Below are 8661 nucleotides of genomic sequence, written 5' to 3' on the forward strand. Positions count from 1 at the left end.
TCAACACCGTGGAACCGCCAAATCGGCGCCCCCACCAGAAGCCCTAGCCGCACTGGATTCCTCCCCGCCGCCGGTGTCACAACTGCCATCATGACAGCCCAGCCGGACCGGCTGCGCCCCAGTCCCCCTCCTTCGCGGTACGAGCGAGGCACGGCGAGGCGTGTTGGTGTCAGGCGGTATTACCATGGAGGCGCGTCCGTGACAGCGGCCGGCGGGAGGGGTCTGGAGCTCGCGGCGGCGCAGGCTGGTAGGCGCCAAGGAGCTGCTGCCGGTCGCCCGCCCGCCCGCAGCTTCCGCTCTTGCCTAAGTCGACGCGGAGCGAGCTCCTCCCCAAGCTGCTGCCGGCCACCACCTCCACGACATGCTCCTGCTGGTGAGGCCCCTTTCATCCTCCCAGCATTCTTGCAAAACAAATTGCTTTGAAGATGTAGTGACTCGTAATGACAAATTGCTCACTGATTACGTATCGGAATTATTGTCAAGATGCAGCAGTTATGCTTCTGAAATATTTACACTTATATCAGGTTTATTTTTAATTGGATAGGCCTGTTTCAAAGGAACACATCTGTCTGTTGGTGGTTGAGCAGCACACAGGGTTGTGTGGTGCCGCACAAGCACAGTGTGCAGTAGCAGGGTGATGATGGTCATCGTGCTGCCGCACAAGCACAATTGGCAGTAGCAGGGTGAAGGTGGTCGTCGTGGTGCCGCAAAAGCACAACTGCGTCTTCATCGCCAATGCCAAGGAGGATGCCAAGACCATGGTCCCTGGCTGGGGATTCTTTCTACGGCAACAAGTGAGTCTCCGTCCAGGTTCATGCTTAGCGCTCTCGAGGTTGCCTTGCATGCTGCTGTTTTGATACATTGGGAAATCTTGTACTTTTTTACCAAATGACCAAATAGAGCTGAAAGAAGATGAAGCCACTTTTTTTCTTTCCCATTTGCACTGCTTTGATCACCAGGTTGTTTATAGTTAGGCCACTGTCATGGCGTCCTATTGTTTTGTCTATGAATGGATAACTGGAGTCCACTCGCCTCATGATCAACTGGCAAATGGAATAAGTGATATTTTTCAAGTGAAAGTGGTTTTAAATGATGATAGCATTTCTTTGTTTCATATGTTCAAGTTTCAGGCATGGCTCGACTTCTGGCATGATTCACACACATGAGAGCAAAGTCTCACCATAATTTAGTTTGTGCAGGCTTTGCATGACGTCTTCTTCAAATATCAAACTAAACCAAAATTGTCTAGTTATGGTGACCTGTACTACAAAGGGAAAGAGTTTGAAGTACTTTTCTATTCTTGATGTCTGTAACGGAGATGTCCTTGTTTTCAAACCTACCTAACTGAGCACAACTCTATGCAGCGTATGCACTCAACAGGTCAAACTTAGGGAAATGAAGCCAGGTATGCTGCTCCGAGAACTTAAAGAAGAAGCTCCTGGCATGCTTGATGGTGCGCCACTTCCATGGCTTATAGACATGCAGGTATAGTACTTTTTAAAGAAAATCTACATGCAGCTGTTCTTCTTGTTGACAGTTCTTTTTGTTACTGGCCACTGTGAACTAACATAAAATTATTTTGCAGAGATATTGTCCTCCACCCTCTTATCCTTTGCTGAAGATTCCTGGAGTGAAAGCTCCAATTTCTCTTGGTGCTACTTTTGGTTACCGACCTGGGGAATTGGGAAAGCATCCTGTGGATGAGGTATGCTACATAAAATCAATTTTGTGAGCTCGGCTGTAGTTAAATGTTTTCTCTAGTCAACTAGTAACTATGTTTTATGATCTACTTGTTTTGACTAACATCATGGGAGCTCCCCTATGGAGATTTTGGAAATATCTCTTCGGCGAGGAAAAGCTAGTGCTCTCTTGTAACCTGTTTGCATCCCACTATGGCAGGACTCCTTTGGGCTGTATGGTGTGCTTGTCCGATCGACATACGTTTGATGGACATCCTCCGCGGCTTCCTGTCAGATGCTGACAAACTCTATGGCCCCGGCCATGGGGAAATAGCGCTTCGTTCAGGGCTGATGAAGCCGCAAGGAGGTCCAAGCAACCCGCCAAGTTTGGGGTTTCTAGCACCAGCGGGCTGGTTGGCTGGTCGCCCTCTTCCACCCCATCTCCAAGGGCCCACTACCACCCACAGCCAAAGATCAATGCCCTACTGCTGGTGATGGCGTGTGACCGTGACTGGCGGGAGGAGCTTGCCATGACGCAAGGATGGCTGTGGGGAAGCATGGAGGATGAGCTGGTGGTCGCCTTCCAAGGCTGCTGCTGCCAGCAGTACGACCGGAGTTGCTGCCTCCGGTGTCTTCCGGCGACCACGCCCCTCAGTTCTACTGCCAGCCACAATTCTGGGCACCACTCTTAGCTGCTGCTACTCCTTATGAGGTCTCCATTCCCTCCTTCATGTAATTTTGCTAAAGTTCATATCTTTTTCCTGTAGAATCTGTAGGCAGGAGATGTATGATTCCGCTGGTGTTGATTGATCGAAGTTTTGTTATGCAATTCGTAGGCACTAAATTAGTGTGAAGTGCTATTATCTGCCGTTTGTCCTGGATCGTGTTTTGGTTTGCAATTGGCTCCCAAATTTTAGCTAGGAAGTGATATTCATTGTGACTGTGATACATGTGTCAAGTTGGGATGCAACTGTTTCACAAACATTTACGTGGTTTTGAAGTTGATTGTATGTGGCAGGTCTTATAAATCTATCGCTTTTCTGACATTCTGGATTATATTAGCCTTATTACTCAATATTCCTTTTAGCTGCTATGCCGTAGTAGCCTTTGTACATATATTGTAGTTTGTAGCCTTTGTACTTTCAAGGTAACCAAGCATTGCTTGATTTTTCAGGGAGTGGAGCTTCAGAAGCTCATATTGGCTCATAACAACCTGGAAGTGCTAATAGAAGTCCTTAGGAATATATTCTCTTGTGGTGTTTCATAAGCCACAACCAGATATGTTCCCTTGCTGCACAGGTGACAATAGTTTCTCTCTATGCTGCTTTCCTCCTGGTAGTGGCAAAATTTCTAATGTCATGTGGCTACAATAGATTATTTCAACTTTGATTATGTGTATTGAGCATGTTTACATTGAAGCGTGGAAGATTGCAATACTTGAGTTGATCCTTTTGTCCTGTTGTGCATTCACTTATGACTTATGAGGAAGAAAATAGATGTCTTGAGTACACTGCTCTGTACATGTATTTATAGATCAGACCATGATCGCTACAACTGTGTGTTGTATCCCCTTGTTATCACATTTTACGATCCCGATGTATATATGTTTTCCTTATCTTTTGGAAGTTTTGACTCAAGCGCACATGTTCAAGTCGTGCAATGCTCGAGTTGCTAATGGATTTGTTGGTCTTTGCTTGTTTTGGCCTAGCATTTCCATTATTTTTTTTGTGTAAGTGAACTTTGTTTTACTCATCTTTCTAGCAGTGGTCAAGAAACTTTGGCATAAGTGTTGTGCATTTAACCTTCTGATTGTGTAATCGTCATTCATTTTCCCAGAAAGCTGGCTTGTCATGTTTGGCTAGATTTGGCAATATGCTTGCAGCATTAGTTTAGCTTTAGTTACAGGTGTTATGTGCATAATGCATGTATTTGATGTGCTACTACTTGAGTAGATATATTTTTGTTTCTTAGACGGAGAAACATCTTTAATTGGTTAATTTGGGCTTGATGGTTTACTATGATTTGTTCCATTGAATCCCCAGGTAACTGATGATAATTAAAGAATGCATTGAATCCCCAGTTAACTGATGGTAATTAGGATTTTTCTTACAAATATATTAGTTTGTTCAGTTGGTAGAGGACGTTCAGCGTTCAAATGTAAAACCCTCAGCACTAACTCTTGCAAGCACTAGTCATTTGGTTGTTGCATGCTTCAGATTATCTTTGTTAGAAAGCAACTGCCGTCTTGACATGATCAGCATGCATATTCAGGTCAGAGCTGATGGTTCAAAGAAGTTGATGTTCACGAGTATGGTTCAAGGCCTAATCCGAGTAATGGTTGTGATCTGCATGCATATTCAGGTCGGAGATGCAAGACATGAATTCATGATTTTTCATGGAAAAGTATAATACTAGATGGTTTGCATGCATTTGATGATTCATCAATACAAACTTATGTCAGGATCAGATATTTGGCCATTGAGCCCTAGGTTAAGTCTTACAAAAATTTCTGTTTTAACTGATGAAATCCCTTTATATTTAGATTCACTATTAATTTGCTTGGAATTTTTGAATAATGCCTATAACATTGGCATTGCATGTTTACATTTTAAAGTTATCTGGTTATCGATTCAGTTAGTGCATGCAAGGTTTTCAAAATTTAGAGGTTTGCTTCTCCCTGTAGAGGTTTGGACAAAAATCCTTCATGTATGCTTGTTAATTGTGCTTGTGAAAAATGTAGAATTTTGTGTAATATCTGAGTTATATCTTTCCCTTCAAGATAATATGCTACTCTTTTATTTGTTGTGGATCTTGCTACACCAATTACAGAATTTGTACACTGAAACCTTTGAATTTAATCATTGTTGTCTTTTCGTAAGTTGTCAGATTTGTGTGATCATTTTTAAGTACTTATATGCTTTGTTCTGTTCAGGCTGGTTTTACTGGCATTGGTTTTTGTGCTTCCGACCAAGGTCTGCAGCAAGTAGTAGACTTCATGAGTCATGGCATTTAACTTCTTAATGCAGGCCAGTCATATTTTATCTGAGGAAAACACTTGTTTGTTGAAGTACCTAATTGCATGGCCGTATTATTTCTCACTGCTAGTTTTCTAAACTGCATAAATTACAGTAGTTGATGTCGTGTTGACACCGACAGTAGGACCTACTACAGGAAAACATACCTATGTGTAGTATTATAATTTGCACTTAGTATTCACCATGGTTTTAAAGGCGTCGCCTAAGCGTCGCTTAGGCGTCCGAGCGGTCGAGGAGGGCTGGGCGTCGGGCTTGCCTTTGGTTTCTGACGAAGGCGTCCAGATTCCCTCGCCTAGGCGTCGAAGTCGTCGCCTTCCTCGCTTCTGGACGCTCTGCTCGCGTTGGGACGCCATCAACAGGTGAGCGGGAAAGAGAGCTGGCGGCGGGAGAAGTGAAATTGGGGCCAAATTGGAGGGAAATTGGGGGGATTGAGAGGGTAGAGAGAGGAGAGAAGGATGTGAACACACCGTGACCTTAATCGAGTGCATTGATAGAGAGAGGAGCTCTCTCTTCTCCGGCGGCCAGCTCCTCCTCCGCCAGATCTCCTCCTCCTCCGGCCAAGCTTCCGGGCATCTCCTTCCGAGCGTCCTAGGAGTCTGCAGCACCGCCGGGCGCCGCTGTGGCTGCCTCTCCGCCCAGCCTCCTCCTCCTCCTCCTTGCCCCATCTTGGATGGCCTCGTCCGACGGCAGCAGCAGCTGCAGGGACAGAGATGTCGAGGTTGAGCTGCGCGTCTTTGCTCGTCCAGCCCCGTCTCGTTGGGCCGGTTGGGCCGGGGATAATTCTTTTTTGCCCTTTGAGTATACTGGGCCGGAGCCCTTTCCTTCGCTTCGACTGAAGGCGTCGCCTCGCCTTGCGCCTTGAGCGCCTATGCGTCCAGGCGCACCTCCACCAGAAGGCGTTAAGGTGTCGCCTTTTAAACCATGGTATTCACTGTGCTATCATGTAGTATTAATTTCTAGACTTATCTAGTTCATTGGTTCCATGAATACATTGATGTGAATTTGTGATCATTCCTTGTAATATTTACTCATTTAGAATCCTGTTTATGGATTTCTTCGCTGATCCTGTAGATACACAACTATTGAAATCTGATGTGTTAGTTATATTTGCAGGGGGATTCGAAGCCACTCAATTGAGCTGCTCCTGGCTAATGGTATTCTCCTACTGTGTATCTCCTCAATTCAAATTATGTGATTGATAAAAATAATTAGGCCGAATGTATGTGGGCTGCGATAGCCGGCTTCAGCCAAATTGAGCGGGCCAAGGTGTTAGGAGAGGCCAATTTATTGTTTGAAAGCATGATGCGTGGATTGTTGCTCTGTTCAAGCATCAATCTTTTTACCTGGGATACTGCTTGTTTGCCACTATTTTTGTGCCATGAAGTGTTGCAGCTCCTTAAGTAAAACACCAAATATATTGAAACTTTACTCATGTGTCAAGCATTTCTCCGGTGTGTTTTTGCAAGTTGCGATGTTCTTGTTAGTTATATTGAAACTTTACTTGCTTTGGTATGTGGATATACAAAAGTTAATTCTGTATTTTGCAAGGATAAACTATTAGGCTGGCATAGTTTCTTTGAAAACTTCTACTGCTACTAGACTGGCTGGTCTATTGTTAGCTTTAATCTAAGAACGTTCTTCTATCTTGCTATTTTGTGAGAAAAATAACCTTTCAATGAGAAGTAATCTGTTAATGTTGAAGCATATAAACTTCCAAGTTCTTGCCGAAAATTGCAGGCTATTTTTCGTTGCTTTCTTTTGTTAGTTTTATTGCATGGAAAATCTGTCTAAGTTCTTCTCCTTGTGCATTAAAAGTTGATTGTATGTTTCGGGTCTTATAAATCTGTTGCTTTTCTCACAGTCTCAATTATATGTATCAGCCTTATTTCTCCAAATTCTTTTTCGTTGCTATGTCGTAGTAGCCTTTGTACATAGGTATTAGGCATGTGGTCTCGGTACTTTATGCATGGGGCCAGGTTTCCTTTCTACTTTCAAGGTAACCAAGCATTGCTTGATTTTCAGGGAGTGGAGCGTCAGAAGCTTATTTTGGCACATAACGACTTGGAAGTGCTAAGAGAAGACCTTAGGAATGTCTTGTCTTATCTTGTGGTGTTGCATAAGCCACAACCAGATATCTTCCCTTCCTGCACAGGTGAGAACAGTTTCTCTCTATGCTGCTTTGCTCCTGGTGGTGGCAAATCTTCTAATGTGATGTGCCTACATTAGATTACTTCCACTGTGATGATGTGTATTGAGCATGTTGACATTCAAGCATGGAAGATTGCAATTTTTTAGTTGATCTTTGTGTCCTATTGTGCATTGACTTATCAGGAAGGAAATAGATGATCTTCAGTACACCTCTCTGTACATGTATTTATAAATTAGACCATGATCAGTACAACTCCGTGTTGCATCCACATGTCACATTTTATAACCCCGAAGAATTTTCTTCTTCTTTTCCCTTGGCAGTTTGAAATCAAGAGAACATGTTCAAGTCGTGCAATGCTCGAGTTGATAATGGATTTGTTGGTCCTTGTTCTGGCCTAGCATTTCCCTTTTTTGTGTGTAAGTGAACTTTGATTTACTCCTCTTTCTAGCAGTGGTAAAGAAACTTTGGCAGAAGTGCTGTGCATTTAACCTTCTGATAGTGTAATCTTTATTCCGAGATTACTGGCTTGCTATGTTTGGCTAGATTGGGCAGTATATGCTTGCAGTATTAGTTTAGCTTGAGTTTCAGGTGTTATGTGCATAATGCATGTATTTGATGTGCAGCTAATTAAGTTGACATATTTTAGTTTCTTAGATGGAGAAACATCTTTTGACTAATTTGGGATCGATGGTTTAGTATGCATTGTGCCATTGAATCCTCTTCATGTAAAGTTATCCGGCTAACGATTCAGTGGGTGCATGCAAGGTTTTCAAACTTTTAGAGGTTTGCCTCTTCCTGTAGAGGTTTGGACGAAAATCTTTCATGTATGCTTGTTCATTGTACTTGTGACAACAGTAGAATTTTGTGTAATATCTGAGTTGTATCTTTTCCTTCAAGATATCATCTTACTCTTTTATTTGTTGTGGTTCTTGATACACCAATCATGGAGTTTGTACACTGAAACCCTTCAAGTTGACCACTTTTTTTCTCGTAAGTTGTCATATTTGTGTAATCATTATCAAGTACGTATATGCTTTATTCCGTTAAGGCATTGGTTTTGGTGCTGCCTACCAAGGTCTTCGACATGTATTAGAGTTAATGACATTTAACTTGTCAATGCAGGTCAGTCATATTTCATTTGTCAAAATTCAGAAAGCGCATGTTTGTTGACGTACCTTGTTGTATGTCCATATTATTTCTCACTGCTAGTTGTCAAAACTGCATAAATTACAGTTGGTGGTGTCATGTTGACGCGGACCCACTGCAGGAAAAGATACCTGTGTGTAGTATCATAATTTTACTTAGTATTCACTCTGTTGTCGTGGTTTATTTACTCAGGTGTCAAGCATTTGTTGTCTATGTTTTTGCAAGTTGTGATATTCTTGTTAGTTACAATGAAATTTTACTGCCAAGCATTTGTTGTCTGTTTTTGCAAGTTGTGATATGCTTGTTAGTTACAATGAAACTTTACTTGCTTCGGGATATGGATATCCACAAGTTAATTATGTCTTTAGAAAGGATAAACTATTAGACTTGCAATTTTTTTTGCAAAACTGCTACTGGACAGGTTGGTGTCTCGTTAGCTTTGATCTAAGAACTTTCTTCTATCTCGCTATTTTGTGAGAAAAATAAGCTTTCAATGATAAATATTCTGTTGAAGTATATAAACTTTCTAGTTCTTACCAAAAATTACAGGCTATTCTTATTTTTCGTTGCTTTCTTTTGGTAGCTTTATTGCATGGAAAATCTGTCTAAGTTCTTCTCCTTGTGCACTTACTGCATTATAGACATCCTGTTG

General features: G+C 42.4%; 1 long non-coding RNA gene across 7 annotated transcripts; it reads left to right on the forward strand.

The window, feature by feature from the left end:
• The first annotated feature begins 269 nt into the window (after positions 1 to 269).
• Positions 270 to 8189, forward strand: LOC124703252. Of its 7 annotated transcripts, none has more exons than XR_007003002.1 (9): positions 270 to 373; positions 545 to 794; positions 1191 to 1286; positions 1365 to 1485; positions 1586 to 1705; positions 1900 to 2391; positions 2854 to 2978; positions 5828 to 7853; positions 7986 to 8189. It is a non-coding gene; the product is annotated as an uncharacterized LOC124703252 (long non-coding RNA). The 7 variants fall into 7 exon arrangements; XR_007003005.1 differs by having other exon boundaries at positions 1200 to 1286; XR_007003001.1 differs by lacking the exon at positions 1191 to 1286 and having other exon boundaries at positions 1381 to 1485; positions 5828 to 6866; positions 7184 to 7853; positions 7986 to 8184.
• The last annotated feature ends 472 nt before the right edge of the window (positions 8190 to 8661 follow it).

The sequence above is a fragment of the Lolium rigidum genome, chromosome 3, assembly GCF_022539505.1.
Source record: "Lolium rigidum isolate FL_2022 chromosome 3, APGP_CSIRO_Lrig_0.1, whole genome shotgun sequence".
Taxonomy (NCBI): Eukaryota; Viridiplantae; Streptophyta; class Magnoliopsida; order Poales; family Poaceae; genus Lolium; species Lolium rigidum.